Here is a 12,869-nt window from a genome sequence, read left to right on the forward strand (position 1 = left end):
GACTCCTCACGAACTAATGTTTGCATTCCCGAGGAAATTTATGTTGGGGATCATTCTTCCAGTATGGCTAATGACCCCAGGACCTGTCCTACTGAAAAAGCACGCGAGGAGAAACAAACTGGACCTGCTGGTCGAGAAAGTGCACCTACTGCACGCAAATCCAATGGACACTTATGTGGCATACCCGGATGGTAGGGATGACATCAGAGATCTGGCACCTTCAGGAACTGAGGTCCTGAACCTCCAAATACCCCACACAGGGTTCCGGATGACATGGTTCCAATGGAGCTTCCATTGGATCCGGGATCCCTGAGTCCCACTATCCAAGAACCATAGGAGGCACAGGATGTTCTGGAAGAGCAAAGTCCACCAGTACTAAGGTGCTTGACCAGAATAGCCAGGCCCCCTGACAGACTCAACTTGTAAATAATTGTAAAAAGTTGTGTTGCTGAACATGGTCTCTGTTTTCGCACATAGGTTCTTTGCTGTAGGAAGGGATGAATGCAGTGAAATGAAATTCACTGTCTGTGTGTAGAGTAGGCAGCCGACTCCTCCTCTTGGCTCTGCCCTTGTTTGTCCCAATATAAACCCTATTTTCCAGCCTTAACTCTGATTTACCTGTAGAAACCAGCCATTAGTTGTAAGCTAATAAAAGTGCGATTATGCTCCTCTCAAGTCTCCGAGTACCATCGATCATGTTACATAGATTCTTCTTCAACCTGCGTTGTTCTCCATTTTAAGAACAATCTTCCTGCTGATTGAATATTCGTGCTGTATATTGCTCATCAGAATTTTAAAAAAATACATCTTTCAATTTTAACATAACATAACAATTACAGCACGGAAACAGGCCATTAGGCCCTTCTAGTCCGCACCGAACCAAACACCCCTCTCTAGTCCCACCTCCCTGCACAATGCCCATAACCCTCCATCTTCTTCTCATCCATATACCTGTCCAACCTTTTCTTAAATAATACAATTGACTCCGCCGCCACTATTTCTCCCGGAAGCTCATTCCACATGGCTACCACTCTCTGAGTAAAGAAGTTCCCCCTTATGTTACCTCTAAACCTCTGCCCCTTAATTCTTAACTCATGTCCTCTTGTTTTAATCTTTCCTCCTCTTAACGGAAATAGTCTATCCACATCCATTCTGTCTATCGCTTTCATAATCTTAAATACTTCTATCAAATCCCCTCTCAACCTTCTACGCTCCAAAGAATAAAGACCTAATCTGTCCAATCTCTCCCTATACTCTAGATGCTTAAACCCAGGTAACATTCTGGTAAACCTTCTCTGCACTCTCTCCACTCTGTTTATATCCTTCCTATAATTAGGTGACCAGAACTGCACACAGAACTCCAAATTAGGCCGCACCAACGTCTTATACAATCTCAACATCACCTCCCAACTCCTATATTCCATGCAATGATTGATAAAGGCCAGCATACTAAAAGCCTTCTTCACCACCCTATTCACGTGAGTTTCTACCTTCAGGGAACGATATACCATTACTCCTAACTCTTTCTGCTCTTCTGTATTCATCAATGCTCTCCCATTTACCACGTATGTCCTGTTCTGATTCTTCTTACCAAAATAAAGCACCTCACACTTATCAGCATTAAATTCCATCTGCCATTTTTCAGCCCACTTTTCTAAGCAGCCCAAATCCCTCTGCAATCCTTGAAAACCTTCTTCATTATCCACTATTCCACCTATCTTAGTATCGTCTGCATATTTACTAATCCAATTCACCACCCCATCATCTAGATCATTAATGTATATAACGAACAACAATGGGCCCAATACAGATCCTTGAGGCACACCACTAGTCACCGGCCTCCAACCTGACAGACAATTATCCACTACCACTCTCTGGCCTCTCCCTTTCAGCCAATGTTCAATCCATTTGACTATCTCAAAATTTATACCTAAAGACTGCCCCTTCCTGGAGAGTCACGTGATGGAGTAGTGGCCGGACGGTGAACTCCAGCCCTCTCCAGAAAAGTCGGGAAAAACAAGAGAAAATACAAAGGCACAGAAATACAAGTTAAAGAAAAGTGAGTATAAAGGTGGAAAGAAGATGGAGACAAAAGGAGAAAAATCAAAATCAACGGAAAGAAGAGAGGAAGAGAAGACAACGGAGGAAAAAGGTGAAGGCCTTACCTGTCCGAAGAGGCCCGCTGTGGAGAGAAGACCCCACTACCTCAGGTCGGTAGAAAAAGAACTACAACAATGGCTCACATAGCCGAGTAAAAGTGCGCAACCGCGCATGCGCGACTCCTCGCGCATGCGCGATGCGCATGAAAAAAAACACACCGACGGGAGGGGGGACCAGCTGGGGAGTCGATCTCCACAGCCGGCAACGACAGCTGCAGAACACCTGCAGCAAGAAGAGACCACAGAAGACAATGGAAACAAGAAAGAAGAGGAGGAAAGGGCAGCAAAGAAACAACAGATGGCCAACCTAGAGGAAGAAGAAGAGGAAGAATACAGTGAAATAGATAAAGGGAAAGGCAAGGTAAAGGATATACTTGCTCTTGTTAGAGGATACATGGAGTCATTTAAAGAATGGCAAACACAGGAATTCAATGATTTAAGAAGAAGAATAAACAACACAGAAAAGAAAATAAATAAAATGGATATGACCTTAACAGAAATGGGGAAAAAAATGGACAAGATGGAAGAGCGGGCAGTAGCAGCAGAAATGGAGGTAGAAGACTTAAAAAAGAAATTGGAGGAATCTAATAAAAAAACTAAAGAGACACAAGAATTACTAGCCCAAAAAATAGATATAATGGAAAATTATAACAGAAGAAATAACATAAAGATAGTGGGCCTTAAGGAAGATGAAGAAGGCAAGAATATGAGGGAGTTTATAAAAGAATGGATCCCTAAGGCCCTAGGATGTCCAGAACTACAGCAAGAAATGGAAATAGAAAGGGCACATAGAGCATTGGCCCCTAAACCACAACCACAACAAAAACCAAGATCTATTGTAGTAAAATTCCTAAGATATACTACAAGAGAAAAGGTACTGGAGAAGACAATGGAAAAAGTAAGAGAGGGCAACAAACCACTGGAGTATAAAGGGCAAAAAATCTTCATTTATCCAGATATAAGCTTTGAACTCCTAAAGAAGAGAAAAGAGTTCAATACAGCAAAAGCGATTTTATGGAAGAAAGGATATAAATTTACACTGAAGCATCCTGCGGTATTGAAAATATTTATTCCAGGACAACAAAACAGACTATTCTCGGATCCAGAAGAAGCACGAAAATTTGCAGAACAATTACAAAAATAGACTGAGGGATGAAGACGGGTAATGAGAGCAAAAATTATCACGATTGATATGTATGTGGGTAAAGACAAAAATAGACTGAGGGATGAAGACGGGTAAGGAGGGTAAAAATGACCACGATTGATATGTATGCGGGTAAAGAGGTATAAGAGTGAATAGAGACAATGGGCATATGTGAAAGTATCTGTAATTAGAGGAAAACATAGAGAGTATAGACAAGAATTAATAAGGGAAGGTAATGGAATAGAGAGAATAAGGAGGGAATTAAAAGAGTGACCTTTGTGACATATAAAAAGCGAAATCTTTTCTGGGGGGGGCTGGGTGGGGGAAAAGAGCGGTCACTGCAAAATCAGTTGACGCTTGCGAGTGGATTCGCAAATCCAAATGGAGAGGGGAGATGTGGTTGTCCGACAAGGGATAAAGGGCAACTCAGGAGGGGAAGGGGAGATTGGGGATAAAGAAGATAGAAATAGGAGAATAAGGAAAATGTTGGATGTTGTAGGAATGTTGTCTGGTAAAGAGTTGAAAATAAGAAAACAGAAATGGAAAAGGAGGAAAGGTAATGATGGAAAAATGGAAAGAGAAGATAAACAAAATATAAAATGGCTACGCTGAACTATATGACTCTAAATATTAATGGAATACATAACCAAATTAAAAGGAAGAAACTACTAAATTTACTGAAAAAGGAAAAAATAGATATAGCATTTGTCCAAGAAACACACTTAACTGAATTGGAGCACAAGAAATTAAAGAGAGATTGGGTAGGACATGTAACAGCAGCATCGTATAATTCAAAAGCAAGAGGAGTGGCTATATTAATTAGCAAAAATGTGCCATTTAAAATAGAAGAGGAAATAATAGATCCAGCAGGGAGATATGTTATGATAAAATGTCAGATATATTCAGAGCTTTGGAATCTACTTAATATATATTCACCTAACGAAGAAGATCAAAGGTTTATGCAAGATATCTTTTTGAAGGTAGCTAATACGCAAGGGAACATACTAATAGGAGGGGATTTCAATCTGAATTTGGATCCAAATATGGATAAAACGGGGAAAAAAATTAACAGGAAGAACAAAGTAACCAAATTTATAATTAAATCAATGCAAGAAATGAAACTTGTGGACATATGGAGGAAACAAAACCCAAAAGAAAAGGAATACTCACACTACTCGACTAGACATAAAACATACTCAAGGATAGACCTATTCCTGTTATCAGCCCACATTCAAGGGAGAGTTAGGAAAACGGAATATAAAGCTAGACTATTATCGGACCACTCACCCCTGTTATTGGCAATAGAGCTAGAGGACATCCCTCCAAGAATGTATAGATGGAGATTAAACCCCATGCTACTTAAAAGACAGGATTTTAGAGAATTTATTGAAAAACAATTAAAAATGTACTTTGAAGTAAATACGGAATCAGTGGAAGATAAGTTTATACTATGGGACGCAATGAAAGCATTCATTAGAGGGCAAATAATAAGTTATGCAACCAAGATGAAGAAGGACTATAATCAGGAAACAGAGCAGTTGGAAAGGGAAATAATAAACATAGAAAAAAAATTAGCAATAAAGGAAGATACAACCAAAAGAAGAGAATTGGCGGATAAAAAAATAAAATATGAAACATTACAAACATATAAGGTGGAGAAGAATATAATGAAGACAAAACAGAAATATTATGAACTAGGTGAAAAAACACACAAAATCTTAGCATGGCAGCTTAAGACAGAGCAAACTAAGAAAATGGTATTGGCAACAAGGAAAAAAGACAAACAAATTACATATAATCCAAAAGAAATTAAGGAAAACTTCAGAGAATTCTATGAACAATTATACCGAACCGAAAACGAAGGGAAAGAAGGGAAAATAGATGAATTTTTGACTAAAATTGAACTACCAAAACTACAAATAGAGGAACAAAATAAATTAACAGAACCATTTGGAACAGTAGAAATACAAGAGATAATAAAAAATTTACCAAATAATAAGACACCAGGAGAGGATGGACTCCCAATAGAATTCTACAAAACATTTAAAGACCTAATAATACCGCCCCTCCTGGATGTAATCAACCAGATTGATGAGACACAAAACTTACCAGATTCATGTAAAACAGCAATAATTACAGTGATACTAAAACAAGGGAAAGATCCACTCTCACCAGCGTCATATAGACCAATATCTCTGCTAAACACAGATTATAAGATAATAGCTAAACTATTAGTGAACAGATTAGCAGAACAGGTACCGAAAATGGTAAATTTAGACCAAACTGGATTTATCAAAAAAAGACGCACAACAGACAATATTTGTAAATTTATTAACTTAATTCATGCAGTAGAAGGAAATAAAGCACCGGCAGTAGCAGTTGCTTTAGACGCAGAGAAGGCCTTCGACAGAGTAGAATGGAATTACTTGTTCAAAGTATTGCAAAAATTCAGTTTACCGGAGAAGTATATTAATTGGATTAAAGCATTATATAAGGGACCGTTAGCGAAAGTGACAGTAAATGGACATGTATCAAAGCAATTTAACTTAAGCAGGTCAACGCGGCAGGGATGCCCACTATCACCATTATTGTTTGCGCTAGCTATAGAACCACTAGCAGAATCGATAAGAAGAGATAATAATATAAAAGGAATAAAAATAAAAGACAGGGAATATAAAATCAGTCTGTTTGCGGATGATGTGATAGTGTACTTAACAGAACCAGAACTATCAATAAAAGAACTATATAAGAAATTGAAGGAATATGGAGAAGTGTCGGGATACAAGATAAACGTAAATAAAAGTGAAGCAATGCCTATGAATAACGCGGATTTCTCAAAATTTAAGGAGGAATCCCCATTCAGATGGCAAACGCAGGCAATAAGATACCTAGGTGTGCAAATAAACAAAAATCTAGGCCAATTATATAAACTCAATTACAATCCACTAATGAAAAAATTACAGGACGATTTAGAGCATTGGAAAGAGCTACCACTAACACTGATAGGAAGGATAAACTGTATTAAAATGAACATTTTTCCAAGGATACTATACTTATTTCAGGCATTGCCAATACAACTGACAGAAAAATTCTTCAAAGAGTTAAAGAAAATAATAAGGAGATTTTTATGGAGAGGGGGGAAACCGAGGATAGCACTAGATAAATTAACAGAATGGTATAAACAAGGAGGCTTACAATTGCCAAACTTCAAAAATTATTATAGAGCCGCACAATTAAGGTACCTATCAGATTTTTATCAAACAAGGGAAAAACCAGACTGGACGAGACTAGAATTAGATAAAATAGGGGAAAAGATACCTGAACACATATTATATAAATGGGACGAAAAATTGGTACAACATAGAACTTCTCCAGTATTACACCATCTCCTCAATATATGGAAGAAGATTCATGTAGAAAGAAATAAAATAAATTACCAAATACCAAAACTAATATTGACGCAAAATAAGCTACTCCCTTTTACAATAGACAACCTTGCCTTTAGAAAATGGGAAAAAAAACGGATTAAAAGAATAGAAAATTGTTTTTCAGGAAGTAGATTCTTATCCTTTGAACAAATGAGAGATAAGTACAATATAACTGGAGATACAGCGCTGGCATATTACCAACTGAGATCCTACTTGAAAGATAAATTAGGAAGCAACTTGAGTTTACCAGAGGGAAGTAACCTTGAATATGTGATTACAGATACAATGTTAATCAAAAGATTTATAAAAAATATGTATATTAAACTGCAAGAAAAGGAGAATGAGGAAACAAATGGTAAAACTAAACAAAAATGGGAACAAGATTTAAATATAAAGATAAAAAAGGAAACATGGGAGAAGTTATGCTCTGGAACGATGAGAAATACAATAAATACGAGGCTGCGTATGATACAATATAATTGGTTACACAGACTATACATTACACCGCAAAAGTTAAATAAATGGGACCCAACAGTATCTGATAGATGTTTTCGATGTAAAAAAGAAAGGGGAACAACAATTCATGCAATCTGGACATGTGAGAGAGTAGAAAAATTTTGGGATGATCTCAATCAGATATTAAATAAAATAACAGAAAACAATATACCAAAGAATCCAGAGATCTTTCTCCTAAGTAACATAAAAAATAAAGAATTTGGAATTGACTTGGAAGATGCACAAAAAAGATTTGTCAAGATAGCCCTAGCCGTAGCAAAAAAATGTATTATGTCAACCTGGAAATTGGAAGATAATTTGAAAATACAACAATGGTATATAGAAATGAATAAATGTATTCCATTAGAAAAAATAACATATAGTTTAAGAAATAATATTGAAATATTCGAACAAGTATGGGAGCCTTACATTAAATACAATAGCGAAAACCTACCGGGAACAAACATTACCTAAGTTGATGGAAGGAGAAGAAAAGAAAAGAATGGACTCAGTAGAATTTCTGGTGTATTTTTGTTGAATGACAACATTGTCTAACTGAATTAATGCAACCTAGATTGTATACCTAAAATGGATGAGGGGGGGGGTGGGGGGGTGGCTTGGGAGGAGGGAGGGGGGAGGGAGAAAAAGTCACTGTAAATGTGTGGAAAAGAAAAAGTGTATATCATGGCTATTGTGATTTATGGTGTGAAAAATAAAAAAGTTAAAAAAAAAAGACTGCACCTTCCTAACTAACCTTCCATGTGGTACCTTATCGAAGGCCTTACTGAAGTCCATTTTGACAACATCCACTGCGCTACCCTCATCCACATTCCTAGTCACCTCTTCAAAAAATTCAATCAGATTGGTCAAACATGACCTTCCTCCCACAAATCCATGTTGAGTGCTCCTGATCAGACCCTGTCTATCCAGATGCTTATAAGTACTATCTCTAAGAATTTTCTCCATTAATTTACCTACCACAGACATCAAACTTACAGGCCGATAGTTGCCAGGCTTCCTCCTTGAACCCTTTTTAAATAACGGAACCACATGCGCAATGCGCCAATCCTCCGGCACTATCCCCATATCTAATGACATTTGGAAAATTACCGCCAGAGCCTCTGCTATTTCCTCCTTCACTTCTCTCAATGTCCTGGGGAAGATCCCGTCTGGTCCCGGAGACTTATCCACCTTTATATTCTTCAAAAGCCCTAAAACTACATCTTTTGTAATCTCTATATTCCCCATATTTACCCAATTTGCTTTTTTTATCTCACATCTCCCAATATCCTTCTCCTTAGAAACTGTTCAATATCTCCCCCATTTCTCTAGGCTCCACACACAGTTTTCCACTCTGATTCTCTAAGGGACCAATTTTGTCTCTAGCTTTCCTTTTACCATTAACATATTTGTAGAACTCTTTTGGATTAGTTTTCACCCTGCTTGCCATAGTTTCCTCGTACCTTCTTTTAGCTTTCCTAATTCCTCTCTTAAGATTCCTCTTACATTCAATGTATCTTTCAAACGTCTCCTTAACTCCATGCTTCTTATATCTAATGTACGCCTCCCTTTTTCTTCGAACCAAGTTTCCAATATTCCTTGAAAACCACGGCTCTCTCAAACCTTTTGCCCCTCCTTTTAACCTAACAAGAACATAAGGCTTTTGCACTCTCAAAATCTGATCTTTAAAAGACTTCCATCTCTCTACTACATCCTGCCCATAAAACAAATTGTCCCAATGCACACCTTGCAAGTCCTTTCGCATCTCCTCAAATCTAGCTTTTCCCCAATCAAAAACCTCAACACTTGGCCCTGACTTCTCTCTTTCCATAATGACATTGAAACTGATGGCATTATGATCACTGGACCCGAAGTGCTCGCCAACACTAACCTCCGTCACTTGACCCATCCCATTTGCCAACAGTAGATCTAACACTGCTCCTTCTCTGGTTGGCACCTCTACATATTGTTGTAAAAAACTATCTTGCACACATTTCACAAACTCTAACCCATCCAGTCCTTTCACAGAATGTGTTTCCCAATCTATATGTGGAAAATTAAAATCTCCCATAATTACAACCCTGTGCTTATCACAAATATCTACTATCTCCCTACAGATTTGCTCCTCTAGGTCTCAGTCCCCTCCGGTGGTCTATAATACACCCCTACAAGTGTAACCTCTCCTTTCCTACTCCTCAGTTCCACCCAAATAGCCTCCGTGGATGTGCCCTCTAATCTATCCTTCCTAGGCACCGCTGTAATATTTTCCCTGACAAGCAATGCAACCCCACCTCCTCTTGCCCCTCCGACTCTATCACACCTAAAACAACGAAACCCAGGGATATTCAGCTGCCAATCACATCCCTCCTGCAACCATATCTCTCTAATCGCTACCACATCATACTTCCAAGTATCAATCCACACCTTCAGCTCATCCACCTTTTTTACAATACTCCTGGCATTAAAATATATGAATTTCAGAGATTTCCCAATTTTTAATCCCTGTTTTCCCTCATCTTTAATAACAACATTATTTACTTTTCCTGCCAATTGCCCTTCATCTTCTTCCAGAGCATTTCCCTTCTCTATCACCTGCCAATATTCAAATACTTACTACAAACTTTCTTTGTTTGCATTCTAACCTTCTCCTTACTGCTCTACTATTTTGTTCCCTCCCCCCAACCATTCTAGTTTAAAGGATCCTGAGTAGCCCTAGCAAATACCTCTGCCAGGATTCTGGTCCCCCTGGGATTTAAGTGTAACCCGTCCTTACTATACAGGTCACATCTTCCCCAAAAAAGGTCCCAGTGATCCAGAAACTTGAAACCCTGCCCCTTACTCCACCCCTTCAGCCACGTGTTAATCCTCCACCTCATTCTATTTCTATTCACACTGTCACGTGGCACAGGGAGTAATCCAGAGATTACCCCCTTTGTGGTCCTTCTTTTTAACTCCCTACCTAACTGCCTGTACTCACTTTTTAGGACCTCTTCTCTATTTCCCCCTATGTCATTGATACCTACATGTACCACGACCTCTGGCTCCTGTCCCTCCCACTTTAGGATATCCGGGACACGAGCAGCAACATCCCGGACCCTGGCACCAGGGAGGCAAACCACCATCCGGTTCTCCTTGCTGTGTCCGCAGAATCCCCTATCCGTCCTCTTAACTATGGAGTCTCCTTCCATAATTGCCCTCCTCTTCCTTTCCCTCCCTTTCTGAGCTACAGGGGCCGACCTCGTGCCAGAGGCACAGCCACTGTCGCTCCCCCCAACCTTGATGTCCCCCTCAACAGTGCTCAAAGAGGCGTACTTATTGCTGAGGGTTACATTCACAGGGCTCCTCTCTGGCACCTTACGTTTTTTTGTCCCTCTCCTAACAGTTACCCACCTTTCCTCCTCCCGTGGCCCTGGCGTAGCCACCTGGCTGTAACTCCTGTCTATGACTTCCTCTGTTTCCCTAACCAGCCTGAGGTCATCGAGCTGCAGCTCTAGTTCCCTAACACGGTCCCTGAGAATCTGCAGATATGGACATCCGGGAGTCTGGAAGACTCCAGGACCTCCCACATCTGGCACTCCCGACAACACACAGCCCTAACACTCATCCCTTACCCCAATGAAGTAATAATAAAGACTATCTTAGCTTTCTCTCCACCTGCTTTCGCCGAAGCCTGATGAGCCAAAGCCTGGAAGTCCCACTCCTTCACTGGGCCACTCACTCCAAATGAGGGTGCAATTTTCAGGAAGCATTTCAATAAAAGTAGTTTTGCAATGGGCAAAACCCACTGGATGATGGCCCGAATATTTATTCTAATAGTTTAAAAAAATCATAAAAAGCAGAAAACAACTTCACTTTTCTGCATTTGACAAGGAGCAGCAAATTGTAATTATGCAGATTTTCACCATTTCACCATTTCACCTGGGAAGTTGCAAAGTACTCAGTTCCCAGGGGCAGGAAAGAGGAAATGGACACATAAGCTTATGACTGAGGTTTCCTCCACCACAACACTTTCGCAAAATTTTTGGGGCTTCCCAAATCAATCAAACAGCTATGTATTTGCTGTAGATACAAACTCAGTTTAGCTCGGAAATTGTGCTCCACATCAGTGGATGCATAGGTTGGTGCAATTGTGTAAAGAGGAGACAATTTTTGTCATTACCCAAGTGCATCAAATGTTGATCCCTAAAGAGGTCCAAGACCTCAAAACTGAGATACTAGGCCTAATCCTCCACTTCCAGCCTCAGACAAGTCTGGTGGCTTGAAGCATTTGTTAGGGAAGTGCAGTATAATCAGGATTTGCTGGAAGAGATAAAAGGAAGAATATTGCAAACAGTTTTGTGTGAATGGAGAGTGATTTGGTGGTCTGAGAGTAAATGTTACTAAATGGACACTAAATGATGTCTAGCTTGTTGCACAACAAATGGTTCCAAATCTGCAGTGCTCTGCCGGAGGTTGGGATGGTAGAGCGAAGAGAGCTACAAGAGAAACAATCGTGAAATTCAAGAGAACCAGATAAGTACTTGAAATGTTTTTCAAGAATGTGGGTAGCAGTGTGGGATGAGCAGGGTTGATTGAGTACCTGATGCACCATCAATGACTCCAAAAGACTGAAGTTGAACAAACTGATAGGCTTTTATTTGCTATAGAACAAAGGCATATTCACAGGCTGGTTATACCTGTGGCCTCTCCCAGAGGCTCTTGAATAAAGGTGACTATTCCACAGCCCCCTCCCCAGTGCAGGGCAGTCAACCACAAATAAAAGCCTATCAATCTTTTGGAGTCATTGATGGTGCATCAATTTTATTTGGTATAGTTTTATAATGGAGCAGATCCTGAAGCCAGAAAAGCTGGAAATCGATCCTCAATCTCCTGAGGCATCTATCAACTTCAAACTCTGGCTACGCTATTTCGAGGCATTCCTGCAGGCATCTTCAACCATCGTGGAGTCAGAGAATGGCAAATTATAGGTACTGCACTCCTGAGTCAGCTCCTTGGTGTACTCGATGATCAGGAATGCCACATCATATCAGGAAGGGCCAGTACCTGTGAAGCAAAGCCTATGCCAGACACCACCTGGTGACCTGAAAGCAGCAATCCGTGGAGTCAAACACCGAGTGCCTTTGGGCCTTGCGATCCCCTGGAAGAGCCTGTGAATGTAAGGCTGCGAGTCCTGAGGGCCACCATCTTGGGGTGCCATTTTCGGGACTCAGCAGCGCCACATGCAGCCATGGGGACCGCCAGCTTGGACACTATTATCTTTCATATCAGCATGCGATCTCTCCACTGTAGCAACGAGCAACGCTCCGACACTGGCCTCCATCACACTCAACCAGGACAGCCCTCATCAAGTCAATTATAGATATTCAGGTAAACGACCACATGACGAGTTGCCTATTCAATAGTGGGAGCACAGAGAGCTTCTTTCATCCCGCCTTGGAGCAGCACTACTCCCTTATGGTAAAGCCAATAAACCAAAATGTCTCTTTGGCCTCAAAATACATTCGGCTACTGTGTAGTGACTCTAACTGTTAGAATCACTACACAGTAGCTGTTTACCTGAATATTCATAATTGACCTGATGAGGTGATAGTTTGCTGAACCTTTTCAGAGGTTAGTCAGGAATCCAATAACAGGTGGAATAGT

The sequence above is a fragment of the Narcine bancroftii genome, chromosome 2, assembly GCF_036971445.1.
Source record: "Narcine bancroftii isolate sNarBan1 chromosome 2, sNarBan1.hap1, whole genome shotgun sequence".
NCBI lineage: Eukaryota > Metazoa > Chordata > Chondrichthyes > Torpediniformes > Narcinidae > Narcine > Narcine bancroftii.